This window comes from Diabrotica undecimpunctata, chromosome 4 (assembly GCF_040954645.1).
Source record: "Diabrotica undecimpunctata isolate CICGRU chromosome 4, icDiaUnde3, whole genome shotgun sequence".
In the NCBI taxonomy this organism is placed as follows: Eukaryota; Metazoa; Arthropoda; class Insecta; order Coleoptera; family Chrysomelidae; genus Diabrotica; species Diabrotica undecimpunctata.
In genome coordinates, this window is record NC_092806.1 from 161,682,736 (window position 1) to 161,707,639 (window position 24,904).

At 32.7% G+C, this 24,904-nt stretch overlaps 1 protein-coding gene across 2 annotated transcripts in view; it reads right to left on the reverse strand.

The window, feature by feature from the left end:
- The window catches only part of LOC140440375 (follistatin-related protein 5-like), a 389,054-nt gene that overhangs the window by 209,104 nt on the left and 155,046 nt on the right, over positions 1-24,904 (reverse strand). The gene's annotated exons all lie outside the window — the stretch shown is intronic.

Consider the following 24,904-nt stretch of genomic DNA (forward strand, 5'->3'; position numbering starts at 1 on the left):
AGCAAGCTTGATATGCTGGACAAAGCTGGGGATTAACTTTCAGAATTATTGGAATGAGTTGATCTTCAACAAACAATAAGGGATTATTTTAGAGGACTGAATGGTAGCGGAGTAGAAAAATTAATAACAGTAGATTTTTAGGAAAGTCCACTTCAAATATTTGCTTGGGGTTTTGAAAAATTCATGGGTTCATTTTTTAATTAGAAGTTCAAAATTTTTCACATTATTATCGATATCATTCAAGACATAATTGTATAATTTATGGGAAATTACAAATTGTTAAAAACAATATCGATAATAAATACTTCTCGAAATAATTAGTGTTACAAAAATACCGTCTTTTCTGGAAAGCATCCCGAATGAATTCGTCTGTAAATTAACCGATCCCTTTAACCAAGAAAGATCTGGCCATTCTTTGCAGCAACGACAATGAAGTGATTTAATTGTCACGTTGTTTTAGTCCCTTTATTTCTTACAAATTGTAAAGCGCCGTATTTGTTAAATGAAGTCAGCTTTAATTTTCTCACAGTAAATCTTTCTTCTGCTTTTCTTAAAATGATTTTATAAAACGGGAAATCTTTGAGGCGATTTATCTGATGAGATTCACCAGGTTTTTAGTTATATTTTGTATAAAAGGAAATGAGCAAAGATAATTACTTGTTTTTTTATTTAAATTTTCTTATATTTCTTTTATGTTATGTTTTTTTAGCTTTAGGATGAAGGTTTTCCTTCTTACAAGAAATCGAGAATTATGAAATCAGACGTAAGAATACGATAAAATACGTAAAACGGAAAAAATCTGTTGATCCAGATAAAACACTGATTGAATTGTTATAACTGACAAACGAAGAAAATTCTCATCTCTTAAGATTTTCCTAAGAGTACTTTACAACAGAATCAGACATTAATGTGAGTAAAATATTAAATAAACTTAGATTGGTTTTAAAATGCACTCGAGACTAGAGAAGCATTCTTTAACGTTGAACATTCATGCTGAATATATTCAAGCAAATTAAGATAAATATTATTGTCAAAAGGTAATTGAAAAGTTACGTTTTAACAACTAATTATTTTATTTAGGTCCACTTTTCCAAAATTTTGGTGGAAAGTTGGGGGGTGGAAAATATTTCTCCCACTGCCCAAAATCTTAGCATATTTCTATATCTGAAAAGTAATAAGAGACTAGTTCCACATAATTATTTTATCGAAAAAAACAAAACATTCACAGAAATGTCTATTCCATGAAAGCTAAAACAAAGATGAATTGACCGAGGTACCTGGCATGATGAACATACATACAAATTTTTTCTGCTGCTTTAGAGTTACAGAGCCTATACCTTTTATAAGTTTTATAAAAATATATAGCAAATGCTACTTGACAATTTTTATTAGTCAAAGAAGAACTCCTTATGAGAATAACCTTTTCATCTAGACCATAAGTTTAACTTTCTCGCAAATGTCAAAATCACAAATATATCCAGTTAAATAGTCAGGTAAACACCAAACTTTGTAACCACTTTTTATTGGTCTTAGGGGTATAATATTGTTTGATGGATGACTTTTTTTGAAAGGAATCATAGATTGGTCCACTACCAAAAATGAAGAAGGGTTATATTGTAGCATTTGAATTTTTGTGGAATCCCCTCGTATATGTGTTAATTGAAATCCCCGTATATATGCATTATAATAACGAAGAATTTTTTCAATGTTTCTTAGTTCGTATCCTTCAATTTAAAACCAAAATAATCTTTCGTTCTTTTTAGGTCGCCGCCGTCGATAATAAATCATTTTATTGTTTGTTTATGTCACAGGCGCAAATTTCTTCGATATTTCTTTGTTCAAACCGCCCGATATTGCGTTTTCAAATTAAGAATTTACGTCTTAATTTCCGTTGTGTCTTGTTTATGTGTCTTAAACCTAAAGTGTTTTGTTTATTTCAACATATGCGATCAATTTTTTAAGATAATTTCGTCACTTTCGTTGGAGCGGCGGTGAAGAGCGGTGGTCTTCAGCGTTATGTCCAAATTTTGCGTCAAATTTAAAATGTTCCTCGTTGTTCGTCTTTTTTTATGAAAAATATGTAAAATATAGTAGCAGTTTAATGGTTCAGTTACAGTTTTAAGTGAGTTTTGAAATGTTGCCATTGTATCCAGTTGTACCTTTTCTGTTTTTAAGAAGCCAAGTCCAGTTTAGTTTCCAAGGTTTGTGTTCCAGTGACCCATTTTCCTTTTTGTTCGTGTGCCAGAGATTCCCAGCCATTGTTGAGTTTTTAAGAAGTCCAGTTTACAGCGCAAGTGTAATTTTTGTGAAACCCAGGTAACTTTCAAATTTTAAAGTAAAGACATACTGTGGGGTATTAACAAACAAATGTACTATTACAAATTAATAGTACTTAATTAACAGAACTATTCCTTCGGTAACTCTGGCGAGAAAATAATGGACTTTTCCTCATAGATGCAAATAATTATTAAAATTTAAATGGTTGCAATAAACAATCAAAAAACAATTTATAGGTTTAGGTAAAACTAGGTAAAAACTTACCGCTGGGTCTAATTACCGGGGTTTGCACTACAAAACAACGAACGAAATCAATTCAATATGCGTGCATGGGTTCACGTGCCGGGTTGCGTCTTTTCTTTTCAACGACTCGTGCTCTTCTCCGCGATATGTATTTCCGAGCCCTCAGCGGTACTATTAGGATCGGATGAATACAGGGGGAGGAAAATGTAATGATTAATTTATACAACCATATTTGAATTTAAACATTCTCCCCCCTTTAAAGGCCATAAGGTCTTTAAAAAACAAAACGAATTCTAAAATTTTAAATACTATCATTACTTAAACAACTAAAACGATAATTATTACAAACAATTCCTATACAAATCTTAAACAAATATTCAAAGCTTAAACTACAATAAAAAAATTAAAATTAAAATGGTGGTTTCGTCGCGGTTATATTGACAAAAGCTGAACAAAACAAAATTAATAAAAACGTTGTAAAACGGCCGGTAGCATGCCTCGTGAAGGCGCATCAGCTGCATTATTTCGAGATTCGATATAATGCCAAGAATAATTTTGACTATGGGACTGGATATACGAAATGCGATTTGCGACGAAAGTTTTGAATCTCGAGTGGGAGCTTTTAATCCAGTGCAATACGATTTGAGAATCTAACCAAGCATACACATTTTGAAATATTATATGCTTCCACGACTCTAACACAAACGACATAAGTTTTACCAAATGAACAGCAGCTAACAATTCTAATCGAGGTATAGTAATCTGTTTTATAGGAGCTACTTTCGATTTGGCACACAGTAAATTAACTTGAACTAGGTTACGAGTATCAATACTAGGAATATAAACGACACAAGCATATCCCTTTTCACTAGCATCGGCAAATCCATGAAGCTCCAAGATGGGACATGAGGAAATATTCAAAAAACGAGGAATTTTGAACTGTGAAATAAGAGATAGTTCGCTCTTGTATTGCTCCCATACACGAATTATTTCCGAAGGAGGACGATCATTCCATTTAAGACCGGTTGCCCAAAGTTGTTGGATTAAATGTTTAATGAAAAAGGTAATAGGTGTTAAGTAACCACAAGGATCATAAATTCGAGCTAATTCGGACAAAAACGATCTTTTGGTACAAGGGACGTCTTGCAATTTGACTGAAAATTGAAAGACGTCGGACTGTGCAATCCACTTCAAACCAAGGATTTTTAATGAAGGACCATTTGCTTCTGGATCAAAATTAATGGAGTGAGGATTAATATGGGATTCAGGAAATTGCGACAACAATTTGGATTCATTCGAACACCATTTCCGTAATTCAAAGCCTCCTAACCTTAACAAAGCGACTAATTCGTCAACTAAAGTTTGTGCTTCTTCGAGAGTCGAAGCACCAAAAACAAAATCATCAATATACGAAGCATGACGAATAAGCGAGACGGCTTTAGGAAAACGAGAGCCTTCGTCTAATGCTAATTGTTGGAGAGTTCTTAAAGCGAGATACGGCGAAGATACTATTCCAAAAGTAACAGTTAATAAACGATATTCCTGAATTTCCTCAGCGCTAGAAAATCTCCATAACACGCGTTGATAGTCCGTGTGTTCAGGAGCGACTAAAATATTACGATACATCTGACGAATGTCCGCACACAGCGCAAAACGATTAAGTCTAAAATTCAACAACAGCGAGACTATGTTCTTTTGCAGCTTAGGACCGACCAGTAAATAGTCGTTCAAAGTTTTACCGCGACTGGGACTTTTCTGAGACGCATTATATACAACTCGAATTTTACTTGAAACACTATCTGGTTTCACAACGCAATGATGTGGAATATAATACTTTCCCCTTTTCTTTTCGGCATTAGAGACTAACTGCATATGACCTAAATCAAGATACTCCTGCATATGAAAAGAATATTCATTTTTCAAACTTGGTTGACGAGATAAGCTTCGTTCTAATGATAGCAATCTATTTAAAGCAATATCATAGCTATCTTGCAAACAAGGCGGCGATTCACGAAAAGGCAAAGATACAACATATTTACCCGAGACGTCCCGATTATGCGTTTCCAGATAAATGTTCTCACACAGAACGTCTTCTGGTTCTGAAACTGGCTTTTCCGGTATGTTTTCCAGTTCCCAAAATTTCGTTAACGAAGAATTTAGTGGGTCTTCAATATTTGAAAGACAAACAAGCGAAGTCGACGAAAGGTTAGGTGTGCTAGTAGGTCCTAACAAAATATAACCAAAAACGGTATTTAGGGCATCTGGTTGTCCCGCTTTACCTTCAATTTTACCTTCTAACAACACCTTCGAAAATATGCTACAACCAATTAACAAATCTATAGATTGACTACAGTTAAATTCGGGATCGGCTAACTTCAAATTTTTAATATAATTCCACGTCGATATGTCAATTTTGGTGCTCGGCAAATCCGAGCAAACCCGATCTGTAATAATAGCCTCCAAGTGAAACACCGGTGACTCCTGATGACGAGGTTGGATAGAAAAACTTATTTGACCTTGATTCAGTTTCGTTTGCATCGAATTGAGTCCGTTAACTTCAAATGAACAAGGAGTTTTAGGCCAACCTAATCTACTGGCAGCTTTACGACTAATGAACGAACTCATTGAACCTGAATCTAGAAGACATCTCAAGGGCTGTTTACACCCCTTACTATCAATCGCGTGAACTAAAACGGTACCGAGCAAAATTTCCTTTTTTGTCTCGTTTTTCTTCCCTATAAAACTAGCAGCACAATGTGATATTTCAGGCGAATTTTGTTCGACTCCCGATGCCCCTGGATTATTAGTATTTTCTATGGACGACTGACTATTGGAACCATTTCTATCAAAGTGCAACAAACTATTATGAAGGTGACTATTACATTTACTACATTTAAAGGCCTTTGGACACGACTTGACAGAATGATTAGCCTGATTAAGACACCTAAAACACGAGGAAGATTCTTTACAAAATTGGTATCTTTCTTTTGGAGATTTTTTCAAAAATAACGAGCATTGGTTTAGAAAATGACTTTGTTTACATAAAGCACAACATATTGACGACGAATTTGTAACAAAGGATGAACTACTATTATGCCTTGACACATTAGAATGTTTATAATTACACTTTGGCTCCGTATAAGTTGGGGCCTGCGATGATTTCTTAGATTCACTTACGCTACTATTCAAATTATCGTAAGCAATGTACTGAGTTTCAATAAACTCTACCAATTTTTGAAATGACGGGATTTTATTCGATTTATTTTCTAACTCAAATAACTTTACTGAATCCGCGTCTAATTTCGACAAAAGTAAATTAAACATAATAAAATCCCAATGTTCTGTCGGAAGACCTAATGTTTTCAATGCGGCTAAATTTTCTAAAAACGTATCTACTAATTTAGCCAGATTTTTCGAATTAACTACCGATATTTTCTGTACGCCCAAGATCGCATCCCAATGCGCGGTCGCACAACGACGAACATTTGTGTAGCGTTTAACAATTAGATCGTAAGCAATTTGATAATTATCGCTATTTATTGACAAATTACGAATCAAACTAAGTGGAGTCCCTTCTAAACATCCTTTCAAATACTTAAACTTTTCTACGTCTGCTAGGCCTGCGTTATTATGTACAACCGAATTATATAAGTCTAAAAACGAACTAAACTCCTTAAAATCACCCTTAAATTTAGGCAGCTCTATTTTAGGCAAGCGAATATTAGATTGTGGAACTACTACTGATCTAAACGGTTCTGGAGTTTCAAATTGTGGCTCAGATAATTCCGCACTAAATAGTTTTATTTTATAAAATTGTTCCAAAAATAATTCCCGAACATTTTCTTCAACCATCGTATCCGCGTCTGGTACAGAAAGAATATTACTAATAATATTAGTGTGATGTTTTAAGAACTCTTCGCGAATCGAATCTAAATCCTCTAGTCTAATTTTAAATAAAGGGCGAATAGAAACGTCTGAAAGGGCCTTAAAACCTAAATCGAAAATTAACTGAATATCATTTAAAGCAGTTTTTCTTAAAAATTTGAGCTTCCTGTTCTTTTCTTCAAGTTTTTCCATTTTAAATTTTTAACAAGTTCCAATAATATTATACAAACGAAAGTGTACAAAAATGTGGTCTAAAACCCCGAAATTACCGATTTGTAATTCGATACTTTATTAAAACGACGATAATCCCCTTTTAGTCCCATATGGTCGACTTTACAAAAAGGTCATAAATTATTCTCGAGCCACGACAAGAGACGCAAACTTAAGATAAGAACCCTCAAAACGATAAAAAATACGACATTCGACGAAACCAACCATTAAAATTTAAATAAAACAAAATATTTTTTCAACAAATGAGTTTAAATCCGGCTAGATAGGCCAATGTGGGGTATTAACAAACAAATGTACTATTACAAATTAATAGTACTTAATTAACAGAACTATTCCTTCGGTAACTCTGGCGAGAAAATAATGGACTTTTCCTCATAGATGCAAATAATTATTAAAATTTAAATGGTTGCAATAAACAATCAAAAAACAATTTATAGGTTTAGGTAAAACTAGGTAAAAACTTACCGCTGGGTCTAATTACCGGGGTTTGCACTACAAAACAACGAACGAAATCAATTCAATATGCGTGCATGGGTTCACGTGCCGGGTTGCGTCTTTTCTTTTCAACGACTCGTGCTCTTCTCCGCGATATGTATTTCCGAGCCCTCAGCGGTACTATTAGGATCGGATGAATACAGGGGGAGGAAAATGTAATGATTAATTTATACAACCATATTTGAATTTAAACACATACATTTTTTTAATCATAAGAATTTGCTTTCATAACAAAAAAGATTTGTAATAATTAATAAATTGTAAAATTTTAGGGTTTGACTTTAGCTGTCAATTTATTTGTTCAGTTTTTTTTTTTATTATTTAATGTTAACCCACGACAGCTCGTTTTATTATTTTTGATTTTAGTTTGTTTTATTCAAAAAAAAAAGGTTAATCTCTGTGCGGTAAATTTTGTAAGTTTATAATAGTATCTCCAACTCCTGGAATTTGTAAACAGATGAAACATGTAAGTCTTTTTTGCATTTTTGTATTTCGCGACTATTGTTGTATTATTTTTTCACTGTATATTTTGTAACTGTTTGTGGTGACACAAAAATAAATGTTAAATTTTGTTTCTTAACATTTTGTTTACTCTTTTTTTTAACTAACCCTTTTTTTTGAGTTTCCATTTGGAAAAGATATGTTTTTTATGTTTAATAATTATATCTCAAGTTACAACTAGTTGTTGTAATAGTTATAATTAGGCACCTTGAAGTGGCGCTCCTTATAAATTTTTAGAGGTGTTTCCTGTTTCTTTTTATTTTGTCCCAAGAGATTCATGACCGTTTGTTTCATATTTTTGTAGTTGCCCCAATCCAACCCCCTTATCTTTTACTTATCCACGACCCCAGCTCTCCTACCAAAACCTGAGTGCCGTTCGCATCAGTATCGATTATTTTGCTTGTCCTATCTTCGCCCCCAGTAGTTTCTTCCCCCAATTTTCTACCCTTAATAGTAATACCCCATGGTAGGTAAAATATATTCGTTACGACATGCCTTGCAAAATAACTGGTTTAGTATTTAAATAAGCCTTATAACTTTATATGAATAATGTCCAGTAGGCTGTACAAGTAGTTTATAGCTTCTACCACATGTTGAGGATTATCGAAATTCTACATAAAGCAATAAACTGCTGATTAATTGATGACAGAAATAGTTAAAATGAAAAGAATATTTCCCCCTTAAAAATTACACATGAATATTATGTTTCCCACTTACATACTCCATTATAAAACTTCTTAAAATAGCTAAACTAGCTTTGTAAACAAGCGATTATAATAAATATCCCTTACATTACATAATGTATACAAAATAAACCCTATTACTTACCTAATTCTTAATTTACGAATTTAAATCTCATAAAAATGCACAAAACAGACAGCAAATTGATGAAAAAACCACAACTGTCCATTAAATATTAATTAACAACTGTACAGACTCCATCTCCATATAGTGTAATGCAGGAGAATATTTTTTGATAAGATGATACTGATACTGTTTGAAATTCTAATTCCCATCGTCGATAAAACGAATATTTGTGGTGGGAATTTATTTTCCCACCGCCTATGAAAAGAGTAGGTGTGGTTATGTATTTTATGGATATCTAAAACGCATTTGATACAAGTCTAACATGTAAAATTAATGGAAATACAAAAAAATATATAGAAATTACCGGGAAAGATATTCGTATCATTTAAAATTCTACTACAATCAAGTCACTAATTTAAAAAATGAAAATAGTATAACCGACTATACAACGAGGAGTTAAAAAGGGTTTAAAATTTCATAATTGATTCATTTAATTAGATACACGAATACAGTAATTCTATCAGAAAATTGATGAAAATCAGATTTCACTAAAGCTAAAAGCATAGAAAAATTAAATAGACAGTAAACGTAAACTTTTGCCATACACTAATAACGACTTGCGATCAGTAAAAGAATAAAAAATTGCTGGATATTTTTAAATCCCTATCTCGATCAATTTTTACTAAAAACATTGTTTTCGAATTTAATGTTTGTTTTTTTAAAAGCACAAAGGTTACTCTTAAAAAGATTTCCCGGAAAATACACACTTGTGTTTTGGTTCAGGATAACATCATGCGAACAAATATTTGTTTAGTGAGCTTATCGCGAAGGTTAAATAGTCCGGGATATAGATAGTCCGAAAGGGATTCAGCTTTTATTAAATAACATTCAAAATTTGTGTTGTTTTCGGTAATTAGTGAATTTGTTTCGTTTGATTCCGTCATGAATATTACGCCTAGGAAGCCTGAAAGGTTTATCACGTTAAGTGAACACACTCATATGTTACAAAGAGAAATCGCAAGCGTGGAGTGAGTCAGGGGGTAGTAAGCAAGATTTTAAAACGTAAATGAGAAACGGGGTCAATTGATAAGAAAAGGTTAGGAAAATGCGGAAGAAAGAGAAAAACAACATCATGAAAGATTTTTACTTCGAAAGAGCAAATTGGACCCAAGAAAAACAAGCCAGGAGCTCCAACAAGATCTAGCAGCATCAGATGTAGTGATTCATGACTCAACTGTTCCAAAAAGACTTTTGGAGAATGGTAGAAGGGCAATGTGTACACAGAAAAAACAACTTTGAACTAATGAAGAAACAAAGACCACTGTGGGCCAAAAAATACGTTAATTGGACTGTAGAAGACTGGAGAAAAGTCCTATTTACAGATAATGAAAACCTTGCACCATCTCATATTGATCAATTCGTAAAACATACAGCCAAAAAAATGTTTTTCTTGCATGGGGATTGGATGTTTGGTACCAATCGAAGGTATGAGGAACAGCCAAAAATACAAATCCATATTGTAACAGCATTTGGACACATAACTTCAAATATGTCAGCCGCAAGGAGGAGAGATTCTTCTACAGGAGTCTGCTCCCTGTCACAAGTCAAAGAAAATGAATTTCTCAAAAGTAAGAAGATTGATGTTTTAGATTGGCCCGGTTTTTTGCAAGACCTAACCAAGCGGACATTCAGGTTTGATTTCGAGATGAAAGGATATCTGGGAACTGCCAAAACCTCGTAGAATCTATGCTAAAAGGAGTAAAAGCAGTAATTGCAGCCAAAAGGGGACATATTTCCTACTAAATGGTGTAATTTTACCTTAATATTTTGGTCAAAATATTGGTTTTCAATAAAACCAAAATTATTTAACGCGGAGTCAAACCCGGAAAACTACAGAAAGCACATAAGTACAGAAAACAGAAAACGATATTATTAAATCGTTTTCGTTATCGATATTATTAAACGATATTATTAATGTACGTGGACAACTGGAACAAGGTAAACATCATGGTCTTCATTGGGGATTTGGTCTTTTACGGATCTGACAAGATTGGGGTGAGTAGGGAAGACGGTTTTGATGTTTAGAGGGTTAAGAGTTACTGATCTTGTCAGTGACACCTATGATAAATGCTAGAAAAATTTTGGGTTGATCAGGCTGTATGTTTTTTTGGGTAAAATGGGGTTTAGATGTTTTTGAATGCTTCTATTGATTTGGGTTTTATGGTAGTCGTTTTGTAAGAGTGTTTGCCTTATTGAATTGATTAATTAGAAGTATACACTAATGGAATGCTCTTTTTTTAGGTGCAGCAGCATTCTGGATTTAAATATTACTGTCTAAAGTGTAGTGTCATTATTTATGATTATATCTTCGACATCTACTAACTTATTATACCTGGGCTGAGAGACATATACATATATCTTACAACCGAAGGATCCAACCAATTTGATTATCTTTGCTTGACAATTAATTTGATTCTGTATGTCTTCCTTGATGACGTCTACGTTGTTTTGTGGTTTAAAATTACAGACATGAACCAAAGTTAGAAGTAATCCTCGATAAAAATCGTCCACTCTGTTTGATGAAAACCTCAATAAATCTCAAACTGGACTAAAGAAAGCACTAGAAAAACAAAAATCTTAAAAATCACCGATAGCTCAAGTAAAACGTAATTGATATGTTGTGAGCTTGAACGGGATATTCTTGACATTTAAAATCTGCACGTGAGAGCAAAATACAATCCATAAAAATGTTTATGGTTTCTGGACACGGTGATAAAATTTACGGCCAACGTGAGGTTTGATGGTATTTAATGAAACGTGTGGATGCAGGCGCTCGTCCAATTAATCGATAGAAATTATATTGGTACAAAATGGAATTTTCAATTAACTAAATTTTTTTATAAAAAGCGAAACACAAAAATTTATATATATTCTGTTTAAAAATAATTGATAGAGTAGCTTTTATGACACAATTGATAATCCACAACAGGGCCGTTCCGACCATGGGTACAAGGGGTATGGGGTACTTGGGCGGCAAATGAAGGAGACGGCACGAGCTTCCCTATATATACACAAAAACTAATTATAAAATAATAAAAACATAAATATATGATTATTGTTGTACTAGTAATAGAAGGTTGAATTTAAGAAAAGAAATTGTATTTTTTTTTGTTGCTTTAGCACTTAGCTATTTAGCCAATTAAGTGTTGAGAAATAATAAATGGAAAATTACTAATATTAATATTCTAATATAATTAATACTAAAGAAAATAAAAAAGTGTATATCTATAATTACTAATAATTGCTAGTGTAAAAAGTGTATCTATTCGACTCAAAAAAACCTCATAAAATCCCTATAACTGAATCAAACAAAAAGACAAAATGATAGCAAAGAAAAAACAAATATCAGGAAAAACAGGGATACTCACTTCTCGTCCAGGGACCTATCAGGATATTTGTTTAAGACATTACTAGCGATAGGTCACGGAAAGAAAGGTAAATAACAATTTACCAATTTACAATTTATTTTTATGACATTCTGCGATTGTTTGATAGCCCAAAATTGAAGAAATACCCCTGAAGATGCTCTAGTAAGCGAAAGTACTTGGGCAAGATTTAATTAGTAAAACTGTGCTTGATATCTGCCTTTATTTTATCAAAGTTCATTTATTCGAACATTCAACCTTATATCAAAATAACAATTGGGTTAAAACAAAGGTTAACGAGCTTAGATAAGATTGACTACAGACACACATTTGCACTATGTATAAATTTAATCAGACAATCATAGACTTTTTTATTATTAGTAGCCAATAGGTTATTTATTTGATATGGAGGAAATATTTGCAGAGTTTGCAAGTTGTTTAAAAGAGTTCCTGAATGCTGAAGATATTTGGAACACTTAAAAAAGATGTCGTTAAGATCTCCTTGTTCTTGACAAGTTTCGCGTAAGTCTGAATTGTATATTTTGATTTGTGCAAGATGAGCAGGATAACAAGCGTGGCCAAATCTCAATCTTATTAAACTTGTTGTATATTTACGGGCGGTATTGAAATGATTAAACCATCTGGAATCAGGGATATGTGGTTGAAAAAGCGTCAGGAACACAAATTCTCTCATCTGCTAAAATTTCAGCTCTAGAGGTTATTGCAGCTTTAGCAATGGAATCAACATGCTCATTATATTTTACACCAACATGAGCTTTTACCCAAATAAAATTCGTAGTTTTATTTTTATTTTTAAGGTTAACAAGCATGTTCACAATTTGGTAAATGGAAGAATTAGAATTATAATTGGGCAACTTTGTATTTTTGAGAGATAATAAGACTGACATAGAATCGGATATTATTAAAACTGCATTATTGTTTAAACTGTCGAAATATATCAAGGCTTCAAGAATTGCAAGTGCTTCAACACTAAAAATTGAGCAATTGAGAGGTAGTTTGAACATTTTTTTCTCTTGACTTGGATGGAATGTAGAAAGCACATCCGGTCCCTTCCGATGTTTTGGACGCATCTGTATAGATTACAGCTGCCTTACACCATTTTTTTATATAAGAATTTAAGATACATTAATCTAATAATGGAGTATTATAATATGTTGGTATGTGTATGTCAGCTTCATTAAAAAATGCGAAGTAGTCGTTAATATCAAGGTTGCTAATACTGTTTGTACACTTATTGTTACACATGGCTCTAAAGGCCGTGCAAAGGGTTGGTGAATTTTTTAGAATACTCTTTTGTGGTCAAAGAACATAAATGCATGCGTTGGGATAATTTTTGCCATTCCAATCTTAAAGGTGATGTAATAATATAACAGTGTAATAATAGCAAACTTAAAAATATTGTATTTGGGGGTAAGTACATACATATATTAATTTAATTCTATTTTAGTTTTTAGCTATTAAATAAAATTTATATCACATTTTTTAGCTTTCTACATTGTGTGGCGAATTCATAATTTAAATAATACTAATAATTATAATAATATCTAATAGATGTGACGATACAAATAATGAGACAATGGAGAATGGAAAGTACTCAGATGATACCTATTATTTTCTCTACTACTGGAGTTATTCCGAAGTGCCTCTTGGAGAACACAAAACAGCTGGGTCTTAATGAAAATCTCTATAAGACCATGCAAAATGCAGTACTACCCTCAACATTTAGGTACGTAAGAAAATTTTTGGATGATACTCTGACGTACTAAGTCACCTAGGGCTCGATAACACGAAAAGAGTCTCACCAGAGCTCAATTCTTTTAATGCCGTAACTTGAATGAGTGAATTTTTCCCTTAGAGAAAGTGTGAGCCGTATGGCTAAATCTGATACCCAATAATAAAACATCTTTACATATTTTTTATTTAGTGAGATGTAGTTTAATTGAAGTTAGACATTTTAATATCTTTCATTTTCAAACGTTTTTATTAAAAGTTTTTTAAGTATTTAGACAAATGAATAATAGACAGTAGACAGGTCAACAAGTTTCTGAAAATTTCTTTGTAAAATTTGGTCTTTTTCAACAAACAGTTTGCTGTAGACTTCTTCAAATCGTGAAAAATAACATTTTTTTGGCGCATCGTAAATTAAGTTGTTTTTTTTATAGATATCTGATAATCGAAAAAAGCTTTCTGGAGCCTAGAGAAGAAAAAGGAAATGGCAAAAAGAATAACTAGTTGAAAAGGTTAGTGGTTCACTAGAAACGTTTTTAATCCCATTAAGATCATATGAAGTAGCATCAACTTCCTGAGCCCATGATACAAGTGTGATAGAGATCGAATTGACAGTGGTCAATAGAGATGAACAGAAGAAGGATTTATCGAATACCACAACTATGATTGAATATGTCCCGAACAAGCAAGTTTTAAAAAAATTCACGTTCATAAGGATCCTAGCTATTGGCCTTGTATTATTAAATTAACTCAGATATGATTAGGTCCTACCCAATTGATAGAAGTTGACATGAATTTTCTTTTAAATAAATACAGCAGAGGTTTCTTATATATTTATTATACGAAAAGATTGTATAATGGGTAAGTAATAAAAAGAGTTTGGTTGGTGTATTCTAAATCAAAAGATTGTGTATATTGATTTTCTCGTTCAAAAGCTTTAACATTTTTCCTAGTTGATGCGTTGTGGGTTATAATGATTGGAGACATTTAAGTTAGGTTATAGAACCACATGAAAAATCGCAAGGTCACACTTGTAATACAAAATCTGGGATTTATTTAAAAAACGATTTCTTGTAAAACAACAATTGATTCACTAAATAAGAAATTAATAAATATGGAAAAAGATAGATGAGCTTCTATTTTAAAAATTGTAATTTATGTTGTTAAATTTTTAGGTGACCACAATTTGAGTTTTAGGGGTAAAAATAGCAATATAAAATAGCAACAAAATGGAAATTTAAACAAAATTAAAAAAAAACAATTGCAAGCGTTAATGATTCGAGATTTGATCTCGTTAATAGGAATAAAAGGTCTCCATCACATATTTAAAAATAATGTTTATATAGCAATAAGCCACAATTATTGAGGCTCCAAAAAATTCCATCTGACCAATTTAAAATTTTCATTAATACATTGGGTTTGAGGAGGGCGGCCAAATAACTTTCACACACGGGCGTTAGATATCCTCTAAACGGCCCTGATCCACAACTTCTTCTTCTTCTTCTTCTTCTTACTCTTTATAAGCAATTCTGCTTGTTCATTGGCGAATTAATGCCTCTATTTTTGCACGTTCGTCTAATACTTCTTATGCTGATTGATGACTTGCCTCTTGCTATTTTGACGACACGGGTCTCCTTCATTGTGCTTCATTTTTTTTTTCTATTTTGTATCCATTCATTTATACACTGTGCGTTACATTTTTTTCTAACGTCTTCACTTCCCTTTCGATCTTCAGCGTATTTCCTGTAATTATTCTTATTACTCTCATCTCTACAGTTTCCAGTAAGTTTTGCGTTGTGGCTGTGTCGGGTCTTGTATCTGAGAGATATGTCATTATTGGTCTTACACTGTCTTTATAAGTTCTTGACTTCATCTCAGTGTTAATGTGTCTGTTTTGCCATATAGTGTTATTAAGGCATCCTGTCAGTCTATTTGCTTTTTGTACTTGATCTCTCACTTCTTTGTCCAGGTTTCCATAGCTGGACAGTGTAATATAACTCCCAGGTATTTTATTTCCATTACTTGTTCAATACTGATGCCATCAATTTCTATTTTACATTTGGTTGGTTCTTTGCTAACTACAATTGATTGAGTTTTCTGAGATGAGATTGTCGTATTATATTTTTTTGCTCTTATGTTAAATCTGTGGACCAGTCTTTGCAGACTGTCTTCATATTGGGCTATTAATATTGCGTCATCTGCTTAAAAGAATATTTTTATTTCTTTGTTTATCATTCTGTATCATCTTTCTTTGTTAACACTTTTGATGATTTCATCCATGATTGAATTAAAGAGCATGTGGCTCAATGAACCCCCTTGTCTTATTCCGCTGCCTATTTCTATATGTTCTGTAAGTTGTCCATCTATTCTGACTTCCATTTTGTTGTTTTCGTAGATTTTTTCGATTTTTTCAAAGATGAATTACATCTTTGAGACTTAGTCTGTCAAACGCTTTCTTTAGATCAATGAGACATAGAATTGCTGGTCTATTATACTGTAGTGATTGCTCAGTAAATTGCTTTATAACGAACGATATCCAAGACGTAATGTCATAAATTAGTGGTGACAAAGAATTTCAAAATTTTGATACCCTATAATCTGGGTACTTTCTATATGTCTCCCTCTATCTGTATTTTCTTTGTTGAATACTATAGTACTTGATGTTAATAATATTACTTTTTATATATATTAGAAAAAGACTTGTTGCCATATTAATACTGAAAGTACTTAAAATTTTTATATTTTCATCTTATTATTTAGATTATAAACAATTTCTTAGAATTTGCGACCACTAAATTTGATTTTGACAGTAATAAATAAGCTTCAAATGATGGAAATTGAGTAAAGATCGACGATCTCAACTATCTCTAACGTTTTTTATGACAGTGCTACAAATTAAACTTTAATGAAAACCTGCAGGTAATTAAAAAAGTCGAAAGACAAAAGCCGGTGGTGAAATCCCTCCACCCGGCCAGATTAATCTCGGAGTTTTCGCCTAGACCAATATTGACATAACGCAATGTCAAATAACTTATAGTGAAAAATTAATTACCTCCCTTTCCTTAACGACAACGATTCATAACTTGGAAAGTCAAAAGTTTGGCGGATTTTAGCCCGGCTTTAATATTAACTTTTATCAAGTAGATGTCAGCACAGCAGTGCCGATTCGGAACTACATGGACGGAGAAGGAATTAGGGACTTTTGAGGGTAATAGCAGAAGAAATTAAAAAATAAAATTATATTGTTTTGTTATTGTTGCTTGAATAGGTCTATTTACCTAGCGTGCCCACTTATATCGCTTTTTTTTTAATAAATGTCTTTTTTTCTATTTAACTTGTTATGTTCATCTGGTATGTGATTAGCAAGATGGTTTTAAATCTTTTCGAAAAGGAGTACTAGTGGCTTTGAAAAGAGACGTTTTTACAATAGGGATTTTGGCTGTATAGCAAAATGTAAGCTGGTGTGGGGTAATACTTCACTTAGGTGGCATTAGTAATAAGTTTATTAAATCGTACTGGTTAAATCGATATACGCTAAGTTTTGCCGACGACCAAATAGTGATCGCACAAGACGAGGATGACCTCAGTTTTATGATGAGAAAACTCTAGCAGGAATATACAAAGAATGGGATGGAAATAAACCTAAAGAAAACTGAATACCTAACAACGGAGAATACAGAAATAAAACAGCTGGAAATAGACGAAGGTAAACAAATCAAAGGAACAGACCAGTATAAGTATTTAGGCTTCATAATATCAAACAAAGGAACAACGGAGGAAGATATAAAAAATAGACTAGGACAAACAAGAGACTGCATACGAAAATTGAACCCGGTACTATGGGATAAGAACATCAGCATGAAAACAAAGAAAAAAATATATAATACCATGACAAGAAGTATCCTCACTTATGGGTGTGAAAATTGGACAATAAATAAGAAAACCAAAAACAAAATAAGAGTAACAGAGATGGAATTCCTAAGGAGAAGCTGCAGAGTAACAAGAAGAGATAGAATAAATAACATGGAGATTAAGAGGAGAATGGGAATGAACTCCGACATAATAGACTACATCGAACAGAAGAGGTTAACCTGGTACGGACATGTCAGAAGAGCAGACCAAAATTGGTGGATAAATAGAATAACAGAGTGGAGCCCAATAGGAAGAAGAAAGAGAGGCAGACCCCGAAGATCTTTCAGAGATGAAGTGGACGAAGCAACGAGTAGAAGAAACCTACAGGAAGGGGACTCGCTAAACAGGAAAAATTGGAGAGTTGGAAAAAAACGGTTGAGTGAAGGAATACAGTGAAAACTGTGGAAATCCTTGTATATATATATATATAAATCGTACTGGGCATAATGATAATAAAAAATTGATTCGGGCACCATTTAAAAATATCTAATAAAAACTTGACTGAACTACTACTTGTCTTTTCTAATGGTAAACGCTTTTAATATTGCAAATTTACCTACTGTTTAAACTTCCTGGTGACGACTATCTTAAAAAACTACGATGGGTTCTTGGAATTTTGAAAGTCTTCCAAGTAAGAGTATAGAGTCAGTAGATGCGCTTAAAAGAAGAAAATTGCTTGCAGTTAAGAGACGAGATGGAAAGGATAAACGGCGAAGAACTAGATGAAGGAAATAAATTGAAGTTTGTAAAGAAAAGTATTGCAGATAGAATCTTAACATGTTTAAAAAGGTTTTAAAATTGGTTTGTTCCTGAATTAATTTATAAGGTATAAGTGTTACATTTACTCTCACCTTTGTCAACATAAATTTTATAGGATATGATGATGCTTATATTTCCGTAATTTGCTGTTTTTATAATTGCACATATATTAATTATAAATATATTAGTTTATCAATTTTTGTACTAAAAATTAAAATTAAATCTTAAAATTTGTGTATACGAAATCTGGCTATTAAATTACGAGACTACGCGCGCAGAGGGCGTCCTAGAGGGGAAGAGTGGGAAACGAATGCAGCCTTAGATAGCTGAAAGTGTCTACTCTTTCAGTACGAAAACACGTTTTTGTCGCTGTCGTAGTATTTTTTCTGTAGAGGTTAGAAAAGAACGTGTTTTTTCTTGTGTCGATAACAATGTGTGACGAAAAACATGAGCAACGGATTAATGTGAAATTTCTCGTTGAATTAAAAAAACTCCGACTGAGTGCTATAATTTGTTGAAAAAAGCATATGGTGAGAATTCTCTATCTCGTGCGCGTGTTTTGGAATGGTATAAACGGTTTTCTAAAGACCGAGAGACCGCCGAAGATGACCAACGTCCAGGTCGACCTGTTTCTGTTTCAACTCCGCAAACAGTGACCAAAATAAATGAAATTGTGCGTGGAGATTGTCGTATGAGCATTCGGATGATTGCTGAGACTGTAAACGCCGATTTAGGAAATTGTCAAAAAATTTTACATGACGAATTGAACATGAAGAAAGTCTGTGCGAAGTTGATCCCAAAAAATTTGACCCCTGACCAAAAGCTCGTCCGTCAACAGATCTCAGATTTTCTTGAAAGGTTACATGGATATTCAAATACGATGTTGAAACTAAGCGACAATCCATGCACTGGAAAACTCCTGCATCGCCAAGAATGTAAAAAGTAAGGATGTCGAAATCAAAATTTAAAGCCATGCTAATCTTTTTTTTTTCGACATTAACGGCATCGTGATGACTGAATGGGTTCCAGAAGGTCAAACTGTAAACCAAACTTACTATTTGAAAGTTTTGGCAACGCTGCGAGAGCGAGTTTGTAACAAACGGCCGGAATTGTGGAAAAACAAGCGTTATTTAACCGCTAGAGGCATTCCAGTGCTCGAACACCCGCCGTATTCGCCTCATTTAGCACCCTCTGACTTTTTCCTATTTCCGAAGATCAAGTCTGCCTTAAAAGGAATCCGGTTTGAGTCGATGGAAGAGGTGAAGCGAAAAACGGCGGAGCTCCAGAAGCTCTAACAAAAGAAGACTTCCAGCATTGCTTTGACCAATGAAAAAACGAATGGAACGCTGTGTGGCGAGGGTGAACACAAAAACAGGTGAGTACCACAGTGAAATGAATTATGAAAATTATAAAAAATGGCTTCAGGAAATGCTTATTTCCAATCTTCTTCCACGTAGTGTACTGGTTGTTGACAATGCTTCTTATTACAACGTGCAAGTTGAAAAGTGTCCTAATATGAGTTCAACGAAAAATATAATGAAAGAGTGGCTAAGACAACGCAATCTGACTTTTTTTCAGAAGATATGTTAAAAGTAGATCTTTACAGCGTTGTACAAATCCATAAACCCAGATTTAAAGTGTATGAAATTGACAGAATACTAGGTAATAGTGGTCATTCGGTATTACGGCTGCCTCCGTATCATCCAGATCTCAACCCCAGAGAATTAGTATGGGCAGTTCTTAAGAAATACGTGGCCGATAAAAACGTCGACTTTAAGTTTAGTTCTGTGGATCGTTTTTGCGATGAATCTTTTCAAACATTTTCAAATGAAGAGTGGAAAAAACGGTATGAACACGCTAAAAGTTTCGAACAATTTTTTAGGGAAAAAAAACCGGTTTTAGATTTAGTTTTTGATGAAATAATGATTAATCTTGACGAAGACAGTAGTAGTGATTTCAGTGATGATAATTCTGAGTCTGATAGTGATTTTTCAGGAGTTGAACCTCTGTAAACATTTTACTCTTCTTAATTATTATTTCTTATTGCTCTATCTTTACGAAATTTTAAAATTTTATTTTTTGTTCATTTCTTAAGCTCTATACTCTGTCTCTCTACGACACTTTTGCAATCTGTAAATCCATATAATACTTTTACTAGTTTAATACTGGCATCTATTGAATGCAACAAAACAGAACTTGACTTAAAATACTGCCTTGGGGGAGTCCAAGGTTTGTAGTTCTAGGTGTAGTCGTTACTTGATTTATTTTTAAATGCATTTTCCTGTTTGTGTACAGCTAGTAGTTAGTTATAAAGTTCGCTAATTATTGTTTAAGAAATTCAATTGAAATTAATTTGTTCGTTAAAACATCTAGGTTAACATTTTATCAAATGCTCCTGTAATATCCTCGAAACCTGCCATAGTCATGAGGTTACTATTAAATCCAGCTAAAGTATCTGTTTAAATATAATGAACCATCTAAAGAATCAGAATATAAATGTGTTATTGAAGATCTAAATTCTCATCTAAGGAAAAAAATGATAAATTCATGGCAAAAAATGTACAATTTATCCAACAAAGGATTATATTATAAAGATATAAAACCAAAAATACAGTCCTCAACGTGGTTCAAAAACTCAAATTTTAATAAAGATATGATTAGAATACTATGTAGAATAAGATTTAACCATGCTCTGTCTCCGTTACATAAATTTAGAATTAATTTAACCGAAACTCCATTTTGCGAATGTGGCGAAGAAGGCTCAATTGAGCATTTAGTTTTAAATTGCTCATTAAATATACGATGTATAAACCAATTTATAATAAAAATATACGAGTATATCAATAAGGAAAAAATTAGTATTAAAAGACCTTTTAATTTATCAGATTTAATAAAAACCAATAACTTGCATATATATGAAATAATTTTTCGCCACATACGTGAAATGAAATTGAATTTCTAAATGTATTATGAAACCTTTTCCTATATTTGCCAAGTAATATGAAGCTTTGCGCTAGTCTACTATACCGCCTACTGTACTATTTTTTTTTGTATGCTCATTGTGATACGGTTCGTCCATTGACCTGGTACACGCTTGCTACTGATTACAAAGTTAACAACTGAAAGTGTTAAGACTGTTAAATGAAAATATGTAAAAGTGGTACTACATTTTTTTAATGCGGTATACATACAACGCCTGGGTGATTTTCCCAGAATGGCTAAATGCAAAACAAGATTGCTCAAAATAATAAATGGTTAACCTAATAAAACACTACGTTAATATTATTTTAAGAATACATAACAGTGTAGTTCAAAAAAGCAGGAGAAACAGTCCAACATGTAGAATTAAGAAAGATACAAAAGAATTTAGTACATAGTTTAATGACAAAGATATTCAAGTCATTAAAAATTTTTATACTGGAAACAAATATTAAAAATAATTAACACTTTGTTTATTGTCACTGTAATTTAAAATGCGCAGTGAATGAAATAAAACAATTTACCTTAGAAACAACTGATAGAAAGCAATTAGGAAAAATATCTTAGTGGTACATAAATCTTGTATGTGAAACTTTCGTAATGAACTTGAAATGGCTATAATTGAAATAGTTGCCGACTTCGGAAACACTTCTAACCTAATTAAAGAATGTCAACAACTTTCGTGTCCCACATTACTCGAATTCGGTTCATCGTGGACCTAGTCTAAGTTTTCCTCTATCGGTTAGTTATTTACAGTGGAGAACCAATAGATCATACAATAACATAAACATGATACATACCTCCATTTTGATGCATTTTTAAAAAAATTATAATAAAATACAGTTAGTCGAAACAAAAAAAAGGTTGTCCAAGAAAGAAAGATATGGTACTTGAAGTGGCTCAGCTTAAAATTCTCTCAAAATCAGAAGACAGATGGACCGAATATCTGTCCTTGAACCTTGGACAGTCGACAGAATATATAAATAAGTTAGATGTTCGTTTGTAAACATATATGTAATGTTATACAGGGTGAGTCATGAGGAACTTTACATACTTCTACCATATGTAGAGTCCCTCAGGGAGCATATCATGTGGCTACTAAAAAATGTCAACTCCTCTTCTTTATTAATTAACAGGGTGATTTGTGTAATTGACCATTTATTTCATTTTAGTGTAGTGTTTATACGGCTAATTTGATTTTTTTAATTTTTGCATGATACAGTACACTACTATCAAGCATTGGACTGGTATTAGCTAAACTAAAAAATTCCAGGACTGGCTTTGGAAAAATTAATATAGGGATTCGTATTAAATATTACACCCTGTATATATTTTTTTTAAAATGCAATAAGTGATTTTTAAACTACATAAATAGCCAATGAAAACGACATATGCGACAATGTTGTCGCACTTTTATTAAATTTTTAGTGAACGATCAAATCTTACCAAAAATAGAACAACCATAATGAAGTATCAAATTATAAGGTAATTAATTTAAACAAATGTTATAAATTTCAAACATTTTAATTGAAATGATAAACTGAGTCACTGCACAACAAAAAATAGTAACTACTAACAATAACGAAGAACAATTTAAAAAAAAACTAAAAATATGTACATAGTTATGATTAACCCATAAATTGGAACTGGAAAAGATACAATAATGGTAACAAAATAAAAATAATTCAAAATAGATTTTCGAAATGGAACCCTGCAGCCTATACACATTTTTGTTGCCGAATTGTTAATTGACGTATTGAATTACGGATACTCTGGGGATCGTTTCTAATAGTATTACAACAATGTATAATTCTATCAATTAATTGTTGTCAGTTATTAATATTCACTGCGTAAACTAGTTGCTTCAATCGTCCCCAAATATGGTAATCAACGGGATTGAAATCAGGGGATCTTGAAGGCCACGAAATAGGACCTGCAAGTCCTATCCACCTGTTGCCATAAACATTATTGAGATGTTGTCTCACTGCCAGTAAAAAGTGTGGGGGCGCCCCCATCATGCTGAAAATACATCCCTCGGATAGCAACGTTCGCGTTGGTAAGCAAATTCGGCAAAATATTTTGTAGAAAGTTCAAATAGACCTGCCCTGTTAAAGGACCATCAAAAAAGTGAGGACCTACTAATTGGTTATTTATGACACCAATCCACACGTTAACCGAAAACCTTAACTGAGAACGACGTTCTCGAATAGCATGGGGATTTTCTTCTGCCCACACACGTGAATTTCGTGAATTATTTATCCCGTCTCTGGTAAATTGGGCTTCATCTGTAAATAATGTCCTGTATAGCGTTGGTCGATTATTGTTAATCCATCTACAAAATTCCAACCTATCGATCTTATCTCCAGCATGTAGTCGCTGAACCATTTGAATGTGATATGGGTATAGATTATTTTTTTGTAAGACTCTACTTACTTTTGATTGAGTAACATTGAGTTCTCGACTTACTTGTCTAGTGCTTATTGTAGGGTTCATAGTAACGGCGTCCATAATGTCATCTTCCTGCGCTTCATCTACATGTCGCTCTGTTGTTCCACTAGGAAAAGTGCCATTTTCTCGCAAATAATTAAAAACTGACCCAAATGTTGGATGACTGGGAGTTCGACGATAAGGAAATCTCCTGCGATATTCTCTACTAGCAGCCCTACCATTCCCATTACAGAATCCATAAACAAATATTATGTCTGCATATTCTGTGGTCGAAACTGATGTGGCATTTTGAACGAAAGTAACAAAAGCTCTACCAAAACTAACACAATGTACTTAACGTAGATATGACAGAAGAAATATGTATTCTTGTACATATAAATAACAATGGATAATGACAATAATGACAATGGGTATAAAATATCAAGAAACGTCAAACGGTCAACGCCAACCTTCATTTTAAACTTTTTTAGATTTATTTTTATTTAGTACAGTTGATGCAATGTATTATTATTTGATATAAAATTTTAATCATTTACAATCAACAAAAACTAACACATACAAGAGGTTTGACTTTTTAATCAATTTAATTTATTATTTATCGAAAATAATGCCCCAATACGATCTATGAGTAAAAATTTAAAATTGAAAAACAATTGATTCTATCGTAGAGATAATACAAAGTGACAGTGAAGATGTTAATTTTCTACGTATTAGATTATGTTGTAGGAACTCATTTTAATTAAAATATTTGAAATTTATAACATTTGTTTAAATTAATACCTTATAATTTGATACTTCATTATGGTTGTTCTATTTTTGGTAAGATTTGATCGTTCACTAAAAATTTAATAAAAGTGAGACAACATTGTCGCATATGTCGTTTTCATTGGCTATTTATGTAGTTTGAAAATCACTTATTGCATTTTAAAAAAAAATTTATACAGGGTGTAATATTTAATACGAATCCCTAAATTAATTTTTCCAAAGCCAGTCCTGGAATTTTTTAGTTTAGCTAATACCAGTCGAATGCTTGATAGTAGTGTACTGTATCATGCAAAAATTAAAAAAATCAAATGAGCCGTATAAACACTACAGTAAAATGAAATAAATGGTCAATTACACAAATCACCCTGTTAATTAATAAAGAAGAGGAGTTGACATTTTTTAGTGGCCACATGATATGCTCCCTGAGG